General features: G+C 31.3%; 1 long non-coding RNA gene across 1 annotated transcript; it reads left to right on the top strand.

Annotated features, from left to right (window-relative positions):
- Positions 1 to 541: 541 nt before the first annotated feature.
- Positions 542 to 2,729, top strand: LOC133036478 (uncharacterized). Its single transcript, XR_009687110.1, has 3 exons — positions 542 to 1,193; positions 1,910 to 1,973; positions 2,449 to 2,729. It is a non-coding gene; the product is annotated as an uncharacterized LOC133036478 (long non-coding RNA).
- The last annotated feature ends 18,144 nt before the right edge of the window (positions 2,730 to 20,873 follow it).

Here is a 20,873-nt window from a genome sequence, read left to right as displayed (position 1 = left end):
ATTTTGCAGTTTTAACAAATTTTATTTCTATTTTCTCAAAAACGCCAATTTTCCAATTCTAACCATTTAAATGCCAAAACTAATTATTTAATAACTAAAATAGATTATTAAATAATATTGTCATTTAATTTAATTATTAACTAGACATATAAAGTCCATTAATAAACAAATAAACCTAGAATCTCTTTTCTTTACAATTTCACCCCTGCTTAGTGAAAATTCATAAATTAGACATAATCTAACTTTAGAATTATAATTGATCAATCACGAATCAAGTATTGAGTCTTACAAGCAGAATGTTCTTAACTAGAATGGGGATCATGGATGTATATGCTGAGCTTCCAATAAGTGAACAAAAATTACCATGTAAATTCCTACTTATTAATTCTTCGTTGAATCCACCCTTAGAACTTAGAATTGCACTCTCACACTTATATAGAGCATATTATATGTTCCACGATATCAATATGCTATCTCATTTAACCATTGTTATAATCTTATTGTGATTTAAAGATCCTCTATATAGATTGTAATACCCGGGATTAAGAAAAGGATTAGCAAAACCCTAATTAGATAATTATGAGTTAATTGAGGAATTATATTATTATATAATTCAATATATGTGAAATTATATGAAATTTAACATGTTAAAGACCCCGTTGGTGAGCCAGGGGCATTTTGGTAATTATGACCCGAGAAGGGTAAATTGTTGAGATTAATTTAATTACGTGCTTAATATAATTATATTATTATATAGTATGCCTGTGTTGTCTTTTCAGGTGTGTTCTGACAGGTTGGCGCGGTATAGTCACACCCGGGAATTTCGGGCCGAACCGGGTTCGAGCCCGAAATGTAAATCGAATTGATTATTTGGCATTTTATTTGATATGTGATAATCTGAAATTTAATTTGCAATATTTGGGTGTGAAATGGCATTTATGCCCTTGAAAATGAATATGTGTGTGTTAAGCCTTAGGGGCAAAATGGTCTTTTGACCTTTATTGATTTACTTTGATAAAAATGGTATTTTGAGGGAAAACAAATTAATTTTCTGGTGATTGTTTCCTCCTTGGATGAACCCTTCCCCTCTCTCAAACCCTCTCTTATTTTCTCTTTGATTTGGTGAGAAATTGGTGGGATTTGAAGCTTAATCTTGGTGGATCTTTGTGCTAGCATTTGAATTGAATTTTGAGGTAAACTTTGAAGCTTAAATCCTTGTTATCCTTGCTGAATTTATTGTGGAAAAGCATGATTTTGTTGAAGATGGTAATATGTTGCATGATTGTGAGTTCTTGTTTAATTTGAGTATGTTTGTGCTTGAATCATTGTTGTGGTGTTTGATTGAGCTTTAGTTGAAATTCTAGGGTTTTTCTTAGCCTAAATCTCATGTTGTTGTGGTTGTTTGCTGCTGGAATTATTTGGTTTGGTTTGAGGTCAAGCTCAAGTTTTGAGCTTGAGTTCTTGTTGGAGAAGTTTGATTGTTGTGTTGTTGAATAATTTGAAATTAGGGGTTTACATGTTGGAATTGTTGTTTTAGCTTTCTGTTGTGATGATTCTTATTTGTAAGAAGTTAATTTTGGGTATGGATTGATTAAGGTTCGAATATATGGTAAAGTGGGGATGTTTAGACCTTAAAATCTGGTTTTCTGGGTTTTTCGAACCCAGTGGCCGCGGCCAGATCTATGGTCGCCGCGGCCATAAAACCTGGCAGAGAGCCATCTTTTTCCTGATTTTGTTTTGGCCATAACTTTTGACTCGGGACTCCGTTTGGGACGTTCTTAATACCGTTGGAAAGCTCTTTTCAAGCTCTATGTGATTATCTGTATTGTAAATGCCATGCTTGAATTTTATTGAGTTAAAAATCAGGGGTTAACCCTAAGTATGAATTATCCCAGATTTGTGTGACTAGGATTACCGGCACCTGATCAGGAGCACCCGGGGATTTGGAATCTCCTTCTATAGCTGGACAACAGGTAAGACAGTGGTTTGCACGTAGAGTATGCGCAGTGGCGCTTATGTTGAATATGATATATGTGAGTTATGGTAACCGGGATTAGGGTTATTACCCTAATAGGAACGGTTTGTTAGCCTAGGGTTATTACCCTAGTGAAATATGTGTATAAATGCCATGCCATGTTAATTGAAATGAAATTTAAGGATTATGCGCTCAAGGCATAATCAGGTTGGACTCGGTACACATAACCGAGATGAACCACTTTTAAGGCCTTAATGTATTTAGACGTGTGAGAGCAACACGTGGTTCTACGTCACGTAGATTTAATTAGATGTGTGGGCGCAACACATAGGTCTACGCCATGTAGACATAAATGGGCATGTTGATATAGTGATTAGGTCTGTGCTATACAGACATATGTAAATGAGCATATTATATTTATTGTGATTTATACTGTCTTGCTGGGCTTGGCTCACGGGTGCTCTACTGTGCAGGAAAGGGTAAGGCATTAGCTGATCTGCCATGAGTTTCAGGAGCAGACGAAGAATGTACATGTTCACGCCACTTCAGACCAAGCGGGTTATGGGTCTAACAGTGTTGACTTTTGTATTCTGTTTTGCCGCTTAGGCCGGCTAGTAAGAAAGAACTTGTAATAAGTTGTAAATATTTTTGGGATCCCAACTATTTTGAAAAGTTTAAATATATTACAAGTTTTATTTTCAGTCTGTTTAATATAAAAGTTTAAATTCTGCGCTATTTTAATTAGTAATCCCGATTAGGGGATTAGGGTTCATAATAAGTTTTGGGGTAGCGTGCCTAATTATTTAGGGCGTTATATAGATGATCTACATCGAGATGGGATTTCTTTACCGTTCTCACCCCTCAATGTATTTTGCCCCTTAAAACACTTAGCTACCTGTAAATGGTGTTTTGTGATCTAATAATTAGTCAGTTAAACAAGAGCTCATCCATTTACTTCTATTTGCTAAGCTCGACGGGAATCATCACTTAACTTCTATACACCAGTAGAAGCTATAGATTCCATATTTATGTTCAGCACTCCCACTCAATCATACTATCATGTTCCCAAAATATACATATCACCTTGACCCAAAAGTAGGCTTCACTAATAAATCGAAGAACATGAATAGTACTCCTAGTTGAGCCTAAGCATATCAGGATTTAGATTCTTTTAATCTTAACATCAACTATTGATATTGACTTGGAAAGATATATATAACGGTAAGTTTGTAATATCTTAACTTAGTTGCAATATCGGTCCAGTCCAATGTATACTCCATACATTCGAAACTAGTATACTTTACTAATGTCCTGGAAAGAACATAACACTTACTCCAAGTGTAAGTACACATCATCGCTGATTATCACATTAGTGTAAATCCAAAACACTAATGAAACAGGGACCAAGTCTTTTGATTCATATGATCACAAACACATTCCACTGTGTTGACGATACTGTAATTGTGAATAAACATATGATCTGGATTTAACTTATTTTGTGTGTGTGAATGTAATTAAACATATTAAACCATTAGCATCTAAAATTCATGCAAACATAAATCACTTCAAATTTCTTGTATTATAACTAATCAGATTGTAAAGAGTTTTATTTAGGGCATAAAACCCAACAAACTCCCACTTGCACTAATATAAAACAAACTGTGCAAATAGGTCAATCTGATGTCTTGATCTTCGGACCAAGTGTAGTATATTTGAATCCACCCAAACTTCTGGAAACTAGTTCATAAATACACTTATGAAACATCCTTTACTATATGCTTTACTCATCAAGGGATACTGAAATCTTTACTGTTTTAAAACTACATCTGAATAAACAGAAGACATATCTCTCATATTTTAAAATATGGAATTGAGATAATACAGTGTAGACTTTTCTTTAGTAATATAACTTTCTTGGTATTTTTGAATTCACAATGTTATAATTCTTCTCTTGTAGCTCTTGAATTATTATAGAATAATTCCTCCACCCCCAAAGTAGGCACCATCTCAAGAATTTCGAAATTAGATGGTGAGATATAAGGACAACTGATACACAGTTCCTTAATATCTAACATATAGATCACTTTTATAAATCTTTCTTGAATATCTTCTAATGTTCCCTATTTGATTACATCTCAGATAGCTCCCACTCAATAGCAGATGTCTGATTAAATAATACTTTTAACCTCTTTATGTTTGGAGAGTTATCTAGTTGTGACTTTTGTATTAGTCTGAAACTTTAAGTTAAGACTAAGTCATCAACACAGCAAACTAGTATTTGAAGTGAAAAATACATGCTAGGGATTAAGTAATCAAAATTAAGATACCATAAAATTTTATGAGGATTAAGAATTCTTGGTTCAAGTCATTCGAATAGACTGAACTAGAATTCTTTATCTTATTCTCATAATTCTGATATGTTATACCTATCCATGTGTATGGTTAGATTTGCTTTTCAGTGGAGTTCTTAAGTACCTATCATAAGTATCAACCTGATGAAGATGGGAATAGAATTTTCAAATTCTCCCACTCAATTAAGGTAGTGTGAAACTTTATCAAAGAGCTTTCATAGGTATAAAACTTTTGCTTACAACAGTAAAACGAAATGGAACATATAATCAAGATCAAGGATTTATATTGATAATAGCTAACTCATTATATTACTTCCATGTTTATAGAAAATATGTGTTACATAGGGAAATGCGGAATAGACTCCACCCCTAAGTATATACATATAGGTTATTGTGGATAAACTCCACCCCTAAGTATATAGAGATTATGATCCACCCCTAAAGGTTGTAAAGATCATGATTCTCTAAGTGTGATAGAGTTTATGTGGAGTTGAATACTATCCAGAGTTCATAAAAGATCGTTGAACTGCATAGTTTTCTTAACTTTTCTCCACCCCTATCAGATCAAAAGATCTTTTTATTAAACAAATTCTTAATAATTGTATTAGAATTAACAATTATTAATAAACATAGAATTAGTTTCTAGTGTTTATTTAATATAACTCTATGAAGAGTTGTAAAAATTATAGAATTTGCATCAATAATAAAAACACTTACACATACAAACATATAAATATAATGTGGTAATAATTGATGAAGACAAAGTAAATGAAGCTCAATCTCATAAATTGCAATGGTTGAATTCGAAAAATAAAAAACTTTATTAATAATAAAAAATATTAGAACAATATGAGAAAAACAGGGATAAATATCCCTGACTAAAATTTGAAATCCAAATTGTCTTTAAACTAAAACAATTAATTCAAAAATAAATTGAAGAGCTTCATCTTCATCAGGACGATTTCACCCTTGGTCCAGCTTTCGGATCCAACTAATCTGAGTTCAAGTAGCTTGGCCTATAAGAAGAAGAAAACAAATAAACAAAGTTAGTCCAGAATCATAAATCCAATTGGATAATAATTCACTAAAACTCTTAAAGTTTATAGATAGAAATACCTTGTTTCTTTGCAAGGAGTTTAGGACACTGGGGTTTCCAATGACCTTTTTCATTGCAGTAGAAACACTTTCCTTTAATTGTAGCATTACCAGAAGCTGCAGCCTTTTTGTGTTCCATGGCTTTGGCACGCTTCTTGGTGTTCTTCCACTTCTTCTTCGATTTGGGTTTCGAAGCAGAGGCAACATTTGCTTCAGGTTTTATCGTCCCATTACCATTCCCAGGACTATGAGGTTTACTCCCTTTCTTCTTGGGTCCTCCAATCAAATTTTCATAAGTTTGAAGGTCATTGACTAACTCATGAAATTCTATTTCCTTCTTATTCATGACATAGTTTGATGTGTATGGTAGAAATTCTGGAGTCAGGCTATTCAAGATAAGACTTAGTTGAGTACCACTGCCCATTTCAGCACCATGATCCTGGGCTTCTTGGAAATAAATTGCCATGAGGAGAACATGGTCACGCACATTTTGATGAGGTTCCATCCGTGCATTAATGTACTTCTTAGTCGCGTCAAAGCGTGACTGAAGTGATGCCTTACCAAATAGCTCATTTAACTTCGTCATAACTTCAGCAGCCTTTTCAGTTTTAGAAAACCGAGTTTTGAGGGTGTCAACCATGCTGGAAAGCATAAAGTATAGAGCTTTGTCATTTGCTTTCTGCAAACGCTCATACATTTCTTTCACAACTTTGGATGCATTGTCCCCAGGCACTTCAGGTGACGGCTCAGTTAAAACAAACAAGGCACTTTCTTCTATGAGAGCAATATTAATGTTCTCATTCCATTTAGGAAGTTAGATCCATTCAGCTTATTTTCAGTCAACAGTGATAACATGGGATTCATTATGACAATACAGGATACTACAAAATAATAGAAATCAACAAATAGAAATTAAAAATTGTTTAACACAAAATCAATTCGGAAATTATAAGCACATAGCAAGTAGGAATGATATGAGAAAATACTTAAAAAAAATTCAATCCTAAATAATTTCCAAGGTTGTTCAACAAACTGATATCAGTGTCCCGTTTAGGCGAGAGTCAAAGCTACCATCTATTGAATAGAGTTGTCAGCTCATCTAAAATGTTAAACATTCTAGCAACCTTTTATTCGATCAAGATTGGAATCCAGCGTTGTCCCGTTTAGTCGAGAGTCAAGGCTATTCTATCTTACGAGCTACTACCATTGTTTCGCAATTCGCAAGTCAAATATGGTCGCCACCATTAGGGTGATCTATACCATATAAAACACTTACAAACTACTTATCTATCGAGATTAAACGATGCGAAATTGCTAATGAACGTTCCTCCATTAGGGAGGATTACTCAGTAAAATAAACGCGATGTAAAACCAACAATGGAGATCGAATATCTTAATAATAAAAAGCTCATTGTTTAAAATGTATTTTCTTTATTATTCTAATAAATATATTCATTAAATATCAAATTTAAAATTTAAAAAAATCCAAAAATAAGAATTTAATATTTATAAAATTATACTATGATGGTGATTGAAATAAAATTAATTATTTCCATCTTAGTAGTAATTTTAAATATAAATATTAAGGAAATTAATTTAAGTTGTATTAATTTAAATTAATTAGCAACTTAAAAAATTTCCATAAGAATATATTTATTGTATTCGAAAAATAAAGTAAAAAAAATACAAATTTTCGAATAATAATAAACTCTTGGAAAAATACTTCAAGCAAAAATATCACGTATCTAGATTTTCTTTTGACTAATTAATTCAATTTCTAAAAATATATATATTTTAAATTAATCAATAGATTAAAAAATCATTGATTTAAGTTGGCCCAAGAATTAATTAAAATCAATAATTAATTTACAACTCAATCTATTTTTCAAGATAAATTCAAAAATATTACATAATTAAAATGCAATTTTCGAAATTGATTAATAAAATAAAGAAAAAATATATATTGAAAATTATTTAAATTTAAGTTGAAAAATTAAATTTCAACCTAAAAATAATTTTCTATTTAATTAAGTGTCATGAAAAATAAATATTTAAGTATCATGATAAGAATCAACTTAGATATTTAAATTTTTCAATTTAATTAAATGTATTAAATTCAAGAAATAATAATTAAGTGTAGAGAAGGCTTAATTATTAATTTCTAGTTTAATACTAGGAAAAATATACTTAAACAAAATTGTACCAAAATTAATTTTTTAAATAATTAATTTCACAATGTATAATATTTTCCTATTTAAATATTAGAAATAATAAGTAGTCTAGAAATAACTATCTAGAAAATATCTTATTTGACTAAGTATCTTTTGAACAAAAATTTGAAAAGTATCTAATTTAAGTTGTTTAGAAAAAATCTAGAACTTCAATAATTTCAAATTTAGATTTAATTAAATATCAAAAATTAAGTTGTAACCACTTAATTTGAAAAATATTCCATTTTAAGTTTAAAACAAAATTAAAAAATATCTTAAGAATATTTAATAACTAATGCCTAGGATTCCTCAACTTAATTTTAAAATTTAAATAAAATATTCAAATTTAAGTTAGGTATGAAAAATCAGTTAAAATAACTAATTTATAACTTAAATAGGAATATTTAATTAAATAAGCTCTAGAAAGAATCTAGTTAGTTAAAATTCTTTATTTAATTAAATACAAGAAAAATACAAATAGTTTGTCTAGAAATAATATCTAAAACTAAAAGTGTTTTTCTTAAAATTAATTTTAAAATATCATAATGAAAATAAATTTCATATATTTTAAAAGTTAATTATGTTTGCTAATTCAATTTTATTAGGTCAAACTAATATAATTAACCTAGTACAGTTATTCAAATCAGGCAAATGAGCCTTCAAAATTGGGGTAGTTCATGTGAGGGGGTGCTGGGTTCAGTATGTCGTACCCACTTCTATGGCTCCCAACTCTCACACAAGGCCCAAAAGAGAGGAATTTAACCTTAAAATAAATAACTGTTATTAATTTAATAGGTCCAAAAACTAAATGGACCTAAATAAAGCTATCATGGTGTGACATTTTATTTAGCAACAACCTAGATGCATCTATATAATAAAATAAACATATAGGCTCACACAGGCACACACTTGGATGGGTCCTATCATGTTGCTAGGTCATACACAGATGAAAGAAGATTGTAAAATTTACCTGTTACAAATTATTAACTTGACCAAGGGAGCCATCAGATCAATAGATCTGGCAAAAAGGTAACCATGGCTATTTGCAATCAAGTAATAATAGGTTTTGAAAACTTACACACAAGCTAAAACCATATACTCCTGCAACAAGGTTAGCTGGATAGTTGGAAGTAGAATTTATTTAATTTTAAATAAATAAATTTCGAAAAAAAAATAATTAAATAAATAAATAAAAAATAAAATTAATTTTCGAAAAAAAATTTAAAAAAAATTAAAAAATATATTTTTCGAAAAAAAAAATAAAATGAGATAAATTTAATTTCGAAATTATTTAAAATAAATATTTAAAATTAAACCTACAATTTTTAAAAATTAGGTTTCAACTAACCTAAATATCATTTCAAAATTTGCTAACTACTTTTAAAAAATAAATGTTATTTAATAAATAAAAATTAAATAAAAAATTAAATAAGATAAATTATATATCTTTTTCAGATTTTAAATTTGATTTAAATAAATAAAATAACAAAATTTAAAAGTTAGCAAAATAACTTACATCTATTTAAAATTACATGATTATGGTTATCTTATTTTAAATTTAAATAAGGTAAAATTATTTAAAAAAAAATTAATTTAAAAATATAAAATCTGACCTTAAATTTAAAAATAAGATAGGATATAATAAAATTTAAAAATAAGACAGATATTTACTAATTTCAAATTCAAATTACACTAATATCATTAATTAAATTAAAAAATATTAAATAAATTAATTATGATAATTAGAATTGAATTAGGAATAGTAAATATATAAACACAGAACTACACAAAAAATCGGAACTTAAATCCATGAAAAAGCATGAAAAAACGAAGAAAAACGAAAAAATTGTGAGCTGTACGGATGGTATGCGTTGCATACCGCATACCGTCCGCGCGCGCTCACAGGGATGCTGGCCGAGAAACCTCGGCGGGAGTGGGAAACTGCAGCATATCCGCGCGCAGAATGGGGTGTCATCAGACATCCCCGCGCGTGGCTCAGAAAAAATCCTGTCCGAACACGCGTGTGACCGAGGTTGACTCGGTTCCGCGCGCGCGTGAAGATGCACAACAACCTTATCTTTTTTCGAATCTTCAAAAAATCATAACTAATTCAAATTAAATCGAAATTGAGTTCTGTAAAAAAGTAACTTGCTTAATTTTTCCCATACTATCCAATAAAAATAATTCCAGAAATAGATATTCAACTATTTTTCACGAAAATTCACAAACATCAATCAATCATCATATAACACTCAATACAACATAAAACCATCCAAATAACAAATAATCGTTTTAAAGTCCAAATTTCTTGCAAGTAAATCAATTACCATGGCTCTGAGGCCAGTTGTTGGATATTTATTTTACCAGGATCTTAGATCTACTCACAAGTATGTTGTTTAAACACCTTAAATATGAATTTTCTAAAACGATAAATTAAACACATATAAAGTTAAGAAAACCTTACATTGATGCAGCGGAATTAATGTCTCCTTCCACTCAGATCTCTAACCCTTGTATCCTTTCTGTCGCAGAGTATAATAAAGATCTGAGCCCGAATGTCCTTCTTCTTTAAGTTTGATCCTTCACAGTCTTCCAATCTATGATTGAGTTACTGCTTGCTGTGTGTGGGCACTTACTCTTTCACTAGGGTCGAAATTTAGGAAGAGAAGAAGAGAAGAGGGTTTCGGTCTATAGAAGAAAATAGGAAAGGCTCAGTTTTTCTGACGAGAGAAATTTCTGTCAGATAACTAATGAATGTGTTGTTTTGACTGAACCCTCACTTTCTATTTATAGAAAACTACTAGGTTTAGGTTAGGAATTATTCGGCATTAAAATAATGAAAAAATCAATTTGAATTTCCACAAATAGTGGCCGGCCATGGTGTGATAATGGGCCCTACTTGATTTTGCAGTTTTAGCAAATTTTATTTCTATTTTCTCAAAAACGTCAATTTTCCAATTCTAACCATTTAAATGCCAAAGCTAATTATTTAACAACTAAAATAGATTATTAAATAATATTGTCATTTAATTTAATTATTAACTAGACATATAAAGTCCATTAATAAACAAATAAACCTAGAATCTCTTTTCTTTACAATTTCACCCCTGCTTAGTGAAAATTCATAAATTAGACATAGTCTAACTTTAGAATTATAATTGATCAATCACGAATCAATTATTGAGTCTTACAAGCAGAATGTTCTCAACTAGAATGGGGAACATGGATCTATATGCTGAGCTTCCAATAAGTGAACCAAATTTAACATGTAAATTTCTACTTATTAATTCTTCGTTGAATCCACTCTTAGAACTTAAAATTGCACTCTCAGACTTATATAGAGCATATTATATGTTCCACGATATCAATATGCTATCTCATTTAACCATTGTTATAATCTTATTGTGATTTAAAGATCCTCTATATAGATGATCTACATCGAGATGGGATTTCTTTACCGTTCTCACCCCTCAATGTATTTTGCCCCTTAAAACACTTAGCTACCTATAAATGGTGTTTAGTGATCTAATAATTAGTCAGTTAAACAAGAGCTCATCCATTTACTTCTACTTGCTAAGCTCGAAGGAAATCATCACTTAACTTCTATACACCAGCAGAAGCTATAGATTCCATATTTATGTTCACCACTCCCACTAAATCATACTATTATGTTCCCAAAATATACGTATCACCCTGACCCAAAAGTAGGCTTAACTAATAAATCAAAGAACATGAATAGTACTCCTTAGTTGAGCCTAAGCATATCGGGATTTAGATTCTTTTAATCTTAAGATCAACTACTGATATTGACTTTGAAAGATATATATAATATCTTAACTTAGTTGCAATATCGGTCCAGTCTAATGTATACTCCATACATTCGAAACTAGCATACTTTACTAATGTCCTGGAAATAACATAACACTTACTCCAAGTGTAAGTACACATCATCGCTGATTATCACATTAGTGTAAATCCAAAACACTAATGAAACAGGGACCAAGTCTTTTGATTCATATGATCACAAACACATTCCACTGTGTTGACGATACTGTCAGTGTGAATAAACATATGATCTGGATTTAACTGATTTTATGTGTGTGAATGTAATTAAACATATTAAACCATTAGCATGTAAAATTCATGCAAATATAAATCACTTCAAATTTCTTGTATTGATAACTAATCAGATTGTAAAGAGTTCTATTTAGGGCATAAAACCCATCAGTCATTATATTTCGCTGCACCCAATGTAAGGTTTTCTTAAACCCTTATGTGTTTATTTCATTGTTTTAGAATTCATATGAGGATGTTAATGAAACATACTTGTTAGTAAATCTAGATCCTGGTAAAATATTTCCAACAACTGGTATCAGAGCCATGGTAATGATTTACTTTCATGAGAGATGAATTAAAACGATGTTTTGTGTTGATTTGGATGGTTTCATGTGGTTTATGTGCTTATTTGATGATAGTTTAGAAATCGCAATATATGTTACTGAAATATTTTTTATTTATATCTTTAATAATTTTTTCTGGAATGTAGACAAAAAAATAATAAATTTCAGCTTTTACAGAACCTATTGGATTTTTTATGAATTAGTTATGATTTTTTGAAGTTGAACGAAAATATGAGGGTTTGAAAGCACACTCGCGCGTGCGCATGGGACAAAATCCCTTCAGACAAAGCCTTGTCCGAAGCAAACCCTTGTCCCGCCCGTGTCCCTCGGTCAGATAGGCTACATGCAGCCTTGATGCTAGGTCAGGCACTCCAATCCGTGCGCGCAGGGGTATGCAATGCATACCCATGTGCCTCAAACTTGTTTTCGTCATAACTTTTGATTTAAAAATCGTTTTTCATTGAAACAAAAGCCAATTTTTGGTAGAATTTGGTGTAGAATCTGAATTTTCAATCAAAAATCTAATTGTCAGAATTAAATTATTTTTAATTAATATTTAATTAATTAAAATTAGTTTCAGATATTAGTAGGCTTTGATTTTTGAACATTTGATTTCTCACAAAGGAGCCTTATGGTTAATTTTGAAATTTTAGATTATTTTATTTATTTTAATTATAAGATCAGATATTTGTTGGAAATTATTTTACCAGGATCTTAGATCTACTCACAAGTATGTTGATTAACACCCTAAATATGAACTTTCTAAAATGATGAAATAAACACATATAAAGTTTAGTAAACCTTACATTGGGTGCAGCGGAATAATATGACTCCTTCCGTTCAGATATCTAGCCCTTGATTCCTTTCTGTAGCAGAGCATTATCAATATCTGGACCTGGATCTCTTTCTCTGATTCTTTAGTGCTGAAACTCCTACTTGTTGAAAGTCTTTCTTCACCATCTTCCTCACTATGATTGAGGTATCACTTGTTGTGTGTGGGCACTACTCTAACACTAAGAATTTCGAAATTCAAGGAAGAAGAGAGAAAGAGTGGGGTCGGCCAAAGATAGGGAGAGAGAAAGGCTCAGTTTTTTCTGAATGAAAAGTCAAAAGAAAAATTGTTAAATTTCCTGAAGCCTTCCCTATCTATTTATAGCATTCCATTAGGGTAAGGTTTGAATTATTTGGCATTAAAATAATGAAAATATCAGAGGGAAAACCCTACAAAAGTGGCCGGCCATGAAAGTGGATTTGGGCCACACTTTTTGCAATTTTGCAGTTTTATCTTTTCTGCATCTGATTTTCTCAAAAACACCAATTTTCTAATTCAACCATTTAAATGCCAATTATAACTATTTAATAACTATAAATAATTATTAAATAATATTGTCATTTATCATATTTATTAATTGAACCATACAAAGTATCATAATTAACAAATATGCCCCTAAAACTCTTTCTTTATAATTTCGCCATTACTTAGTGAAAATTTCACAAAAAGACATAGTTTAATTTGAGAATTATAATTGATTAATGAAAACCAATTATATGAGTCTTACAAGCAATATTATCTCAACTAGTGCGGGGACCATGGGTCTATATAACCGAGCTTCCAATAAGCAGATTAAGAATTTATAACCTAAATTCACTAACTTATTAATTCTTCGTTGAATCCACGCATAGAACTTAGAATTGCACTCTCAGTATATAGAATGCTCTATATGTTCCACCATATAGACACATCATTAGTTATCCATTGTTATAATCCTAATTTGATCAATAATCCTCTATATGAATGATCTACACTGTAAAGGGATTAGATTGCCGTTACACCCTACAATGTATTTAATCCTTAAAACACTTAATCTCGTATAAATGATATTTCAGCTTATGTGAAATGAGATCTCCACCATTTATTTTCGTTTGGTCAAGCTCGAAGGAGATCATCCTTTACTTATTATTCGCCAGATAGAAGCTATAGATGTCATGTTTATGTTAGCGCTCCCACTCAATTGCACTACCGTGTTCCCAAAATGTACGTATCACCCTAACCTAAAAGTAGGCTTAACTAACAAATCAAAGAACACGAATAGCCTCCTGAGATTTAGCCTAATCATAACAGGATTAAGATCATTTGATCTAGGATCAACTAGGCGATATTGACTTGAATAGATATTATGGTAAGTTTAATAAATCTAAGTCAAAGTTCAATATCGGTCCCTTCCGATGCATACTCCATGCATCCAACCTGAGCTTTACTTTAACCAATGCTCTGGAAAGAACATAGCATTTCTCCAAATGCAAGTAAACTCTGTTGTAGATTATCATATCAGTAAAACTCTATGTCTGATAAATCTAGGAAACTTTATTCACATAGTCATGTTTACTTTCCAATGTGTTGACAGCACAATAAACAGGATCAAGTATGTGAAAAGGGTTTCAGATGAATTCATACATTATATACATATAATCATGAAATAAATCATGTGAAGCATGCAACATTAAATGTTATTTCTAATCTATATTAATAAGTAAATCTGATTATATTGAAATGAGTTTTATTTAGAGAATAAAACCCAACAAACTCCCACTTGCACTAATATAAAACAAAAGGTGCGTTTCAAATAATCTCAACACCTTGATATACAAATCAAGTGTAGTAGTAGTAAACTCCTCGTAATAGGATCTGAAAGGTTGAATTAACCACAACCTTTCCTCCACTATTACTCTTTCTTAATCACAAAATCATTGATAATGTGAAATTCCTCTCTATATGTCTACTCTCTTGGGATACTGGATTCTATAGCTTTAGCAACTACTTTTGGTTAATCTGGAAATTAACACTACTAGTTAAGGAAATTTGGAATGGTGCCAAAAATGTATAAAACTTTCCTTAGACTGAATAAGTACCTTTCCTGCAACTTTAACATTCAGTCCCTTTCTGGTAGACCTAGAGACTTCAGATAGGTTTTTACACTTCTCTAAAATCACTATTCCACCCCCAGAGTAAAGATTTTCTAGCACAAAGGCAAATTTCGAAATCTGATGTGGTGTAGTCTAAGAGTTTTAAAAACACCCTTATAGACTAACATATAGTTCCTCTTCTTAATCTTAAGATTTACTTGATTGTCTTCTAATGTTCTTATCCTGGATTAATCTGATACCTACTCATTACTCCCACTCAACAGCAGGTGTCTGCTCTAAGGCATACTAAAGCATATCTGAGGCCTCTCACTGTTGATATAAGAAATTCTTTCATAGTTGAGACTTTTCCTTAGATAAATAAAATCTATGTCTAAGAAGTTGTGAAGCTTCTATAGATTACCATTTGAAAGAAAATGCTTCAGCATCTTACTAAAGTAAGTTGCTTGCATTAGAGTAAGTAATTACCAGGTATACCACAAGCCATAGGTTTAGATAAACTCAAACCTATAATACTAGGAACAGGAAGTTTTGTTAAGTCCGTTGAATAGACTTATAAACAAAAATTTCCTTTTATGTCCTTGTAATAGAAAGTTTAGGTTGCTCCATGTGAATGGATTACACCATAGTTCTATTGGCTTTTCTTCTTAGTTTCTTATCTTGACAATCCATTACTTGTTTAAACTTACAATGGATTTTAATCACTAGTGTCTTCCAAATCATAAGAAGGTGAGTTCCTAGAAACTCTCCCACTACGACAAGGTACCGTGAATTATGTCTAAGAAAACTAAATGGTATTAATCTCTTCGGTTGTGACAGGACAACAGAGGCTGTGTGATCATCAAATGTCAAATAAGATGATAGAACACTTTTGGAATCAAGAAAAATATCTCCTTTTTTGCTACTTTATTTTCAGACTTAGTCATTTTCTTAGAAAAGTAGTATTTGTTTAAACAAACACTTTCTTATCTATTGACTATGGGATGGTCCACCCCTAATCACTTAGAATAGCTAACAAACCATGGTTAACACTTCTAGCTTTTCTTAAGATTCTGATTAGGTCATCCATGAATCTAGTAATGATTTACATTAAGTATACAACCATTACATCATTCTGAAATTGTATTACCATAGAAGGAATTAGGCAACGACTAGTAACTAATCATCAACATGCAACTCGAAATTTCTGGGGAGGTAAGTTTGGATATAATTCAAAAATTAATTTAATGATCTTTGAACTGCATATCTACTAACTACCCCTATCAGTTCACAAGATCTTTAACCACTTACCTTAATGGTTTTAATCATTGCTAGAAATTAATGAAATTTTTAAACATTTCAAATTTCTTTGCATAAGGTATAATCTAGAGTTATCGTTTTAAGAATACAACGAAAAAACTCATATCCACCCCTGAATGTACATCCATCTGCGAATGAGATGAACTACTTTCAGTGGGCATAGGAATATTAACTCTTTGCAGAGATTGATCTTGTCAAAAATACTATGAACAAGATACAAATGCCATAGATTAATAAAAATATGGTTGTGTCTTTTTGATGACTTAGGTTTAGTTACATCAAAGAGTTCCTAGAATAGTGCAAGTGGATCCTGGTCACAGAATACTAAACTCATATTCCATACAGTATGAATCCATTAACAGAAGATGGATATTAAACCCTTGTGAAGGTGTAACTGTATTGCATTCGGAATTAGAAATATAAGAAAATTTCTGTTTGGAATCTAAAATTAAAGTCAAAGACTTAAATTTATACCAAATATTATGGGTAATTCTATCTTGGACCATTACTACTAATTGAATTCTAAGTCGGATTTGCCCATACCAGTAGGAGATTTCTAAGATTGAGGATTTATATCAATTGGGAATAGAATTTCAGGATTATAATCATATGCGTCATTTAATTTCTTAAAGAAAATATAATGACATGAAATGATTTATAGACCATTCATCCAATGATATGTTATTGAGCTAATTCGAAATGAATAAGCTAAGAGGAATTAGGATAATTTCGTTTATAAATAAGAATCCAACGATGCTTCGATTAGCGAAAGTCAAAGTAATCTTATTATATATAATCTTCTTGTTTCATATTGTAAAGATACTAGTCTAAGGTGTCATCAATTGATGAACAGCTAGATGTTGCATATACAATATTTACCTTTCGAGATCTATGTTGGAAATTATTTTACCAGGATCTAGATTTACTAACAAGTATGTTGGATTAACAACCTAATATGAATTCTAAAAACAATGAAAATAAACACATATAAAGTTAGAAAACCTTACAGTGGGTGCAGCGGAATAATATGACTCCTTCCGTACAGATCTCTAGCCCTTGATTCCTTTCTGTAGCAGAGCATCACCAAGATCTGAACCTGGATCTTCTTTTCTCCTTCTTTGATGCAGAAATTCCATAGTCTTCCATACTATGATTGAGATACCACTTGATGTGTGTGGGCACTACTCATCTCACAAGGATTTCAAATTTTTCACCCTTTTTCTCTCTTGAATTTCGTGGCTTATAGGCTTATTATGATAATCAAGAGAAGAGAACAAGGGCTGCTATATATAGGGAGAAGGGAGAGCACAACTTTCCAAATAAACAGTGTCCTCTTTTACTGTGTAATTGATTAACTGCCTTATTTAGTGTGATCCACCACTTTCCTATTATAGCTAGGCTTTGATTAGCAATTACATGACAAATAAAATTGAAAATAATAATTGGGAAAACAAGCAAAGAGGTGCCGGCCATAGGGGGAAATGGGCCTCACTTGGATTTTTCACTTTCCTCAATTTTATTTCTATTTCTCCAAAAATGCCATTTTTTCAATTCTAATAATTTAAATGCCAAAACTAATTATTTAATAACTAAAATAGATTATTAAATAATATTGTCATTTAAAATAATTATTAATTAGACATGCAAAGTCTCTCAATTAATAATTAAACCTAGAAACCCTTTTATTTACGATTTCATCCTTAAACTGTGAGAATTCATAAAGTAGACATAGTCTAACTTTTAGAATTATAATTGATTAATTAAAATCAATTAACTGAGTCTTACAAGCAGTATGGCCTCAACTAGTATGGGGACCATGGGTCTATATAACCGAGCTTCCAATAAGTCGAACCGAATTTACCAAGTAAATTCCCTAACTTATTAATTCCTCATTGAATCAACACTTAGAACTTGGAATTGCACTCTCAGTCATATAGAAACTCTCTATATGTTCCACGATATAGACACGTCATTAGTTATCCATTGTTATAACCCTAATGTGATCAATGATCCTCTATATAGATGATTTACACTGTACAGGATTAAATTACCGTAACACCCTACAATGTATTTTATCCTTAAAACACTTAACCCTGTATAAATGATATTTCACCTAAGTGAAATGAGATCTCCACCATTTATCTTCGTTTGGTTAAGCTCGAAGGAAATCATCCTTTACTTCTATTTGCCAAATAGAAGCTATAGATTCCATATTTATGTTAGCGCTCCCACTCAATTGTACTACCGTGTTCCCAAAATGTACGTATCACCCTGATACAAAACTAGGCTTAACTAACAAATCAAAGAACACGAATAATACTCTTGAAATTGAGCCTAACCATATCAGGATTTCGATCATGTGATCTAGGATCAACTTATGATATTGAATTGAATAGATATTTACGGTAAGTTTCAAAATCTAATTCAAAGTTCAATATCGGTCCATTCCAATGCATACTCCATGCATCCAACCTGAGCTTTACTTTAACCTATGTTCTGGAAAGAACATAACATTTCTCCAAATGTAAGTAAACTCTGTTGTAGATTGTCATATCAGTTAAACCCAGTGTTCTGATAAATCTAGGAATACTTTATTCACATAGTCATGTTTATTTTCCACTGTGTTGACAACACAATAAACATGATCAAGTATGTGAAAAGGAGTTTGGATGAATTTATAAATCAAATAGACAAGCAATTGATTAAGTGAACCATGAAACATAAAAATGTTATTTCTGATCTTTATTAATAAGTAAATCTGATTATATGAAATGAGTTTTATTTAGGGCATAAAACCCAACAAACTCCCACTTGCACTAATATAAAACAAAAAGTGCATTTCAAATAATCATTAACACCTTGATATACCAATCAAGTGTAATAGTAGTAAACTCCTCGTAATGGGATCTGACAGGTTGAATTAAACACAACCTCTTCTCCACCATTACTCTTCCTTAATCACAAAATCCTTGATAATGTGAAATTCCTCTCTATATGTCTACTCTTTTGGGATACTGGATTCTGTACTTTTGGGCAACTACTCTTTCGTTATTCAGGAAGTAACCCTAGTAGTTAAGGCAAGTTGGAACACTGCCAAAAATGTATAGAACTTTCCTTAGACTGAATAAGTATCTTTCCTCCAACTTTTAACATTCATTCTCTCTCTGATAGACCAAGAGATTTCAGATAGGTTTTTACACTTCTCCAAAATCACTACTCCACCCCCAAAGTAATCACCATCTCATCAGCAGACTTTCTAGCACAAAGGCAAGTCTTGAAATCTGATGTGGTATAGTCTAAGAGTTTTAAACAAACACCCTTATTGACTAACATATAGTTCCTCTTCTTAATCTTAAGATTTACTTGATTGTCTTCCAATGTTCCTCTCCTGGATTAATTTGATACCTACTCATTACTCCCACTCAACAGTAGGTGTCTGGTCTAAGGCATACTAAAACATATCTGAGACCTCTCACTGTTGATTTAAGAAATTCTTTCATGGCTTTATCTTCTCTGGAATAGTCGAGACTTTTCCTTAGATAAATAAAATCTATATCTAAGAAGTTGTGAAGCTTCTATAGATTGCCATTGGAAAGAAAATGCTTCAGCATCTTACTAAAGTAAGTTACTTGCATTAAAGTAAGTAATTACCAGGTATACCACAAGCCATAGGTTTAGATAAACTCAAACCTATAATACTAGGAACAAGAAGTTTTGTTAAGTCCATTGAATAGACTTATGAACAAAAATTTCCTTTCATGTCCTTGTAACAGAAAACTTTAGGTTACTCCATGTGAATGGATCAAACCATAGTTCTCTTGGCTTTCTTCTTAGTTTCTTATCTTGACAATCCATTACTTGTTTAAACTCATAATGGATTTTAATCACTAGTATCTTCCAAGTCATAAGAAGGTAAAGTTCCTTGAAACTTTCCCACTACAAAAGGTACCGTGAACTATGTCAAAGAAAACTAAATGACCTCTTCAGTTGTGTTAAGACAACAGAGGCAGTGGGATCATCTTTAAAATAAGATGATAGAACACTTTTGGAATCAAGAAAAAATATCTCCTTTATTTGCTACTTTTTTTTTTCAGACTTAGTCATTTTCTTAGAAAATCAGTATTTGTTTAAACAAACACTTTCTTATCTAATGACTATGGGATGCTCCACCCCTAATCACTTAGAATAGCTAACAAACATGCAAACCAGGGTTAGCAGTTCTAGCTTTTCTTAAGATTTCGATTAGGTCATCCATGAATCTAGTAATGATTTACATTAAGTATACAACCATTACATCATTCTGAAATTTCCATATAAGGATTTAGGCAACGACTAGTAACTAATCATCAATATGCAACTCGAATTTCTGGGGAGGTAAGTTTGGATATAATTCAAAATCAAATTAATGATCTTTGAACTCCATATCTACTAACTTTTTCTCCACCCCTATCAGTTCGCAAGATCTTTAACCACTTACCATTGCTAGAAATTCATGAAAATTTTCAAACATTTCAAATTTCTTTTGCATAAGGTAAAATCTAGAGTGATCGTTTTAAGAATACAACGAAAACTCATATCCACCCCTGAATGTACATCCATCTGCGAATGAGATGAAATTACT

Source organism: Cannabis sativa, chromosome 4 (assembly GCF_029168945.1).
Source record: "Cannabis sativa cultivar Pink pepper isolate KNU-18-1 chromosome 4, ASM2916894v1, whole genome shotgun sequence".
NCBI classification, from domain to species: domain Eukaryota; kingdom Viridiplantae; phylum Streptophyta; class Magnoliopsida; order Rosales; family Cannabaceae; genus Cannabis; species Cannabis sativa.
Note: the sequence above shows the minus strand (reverse complement) of the source record. Positions and strands in the feature narration are given on the sequence as shown.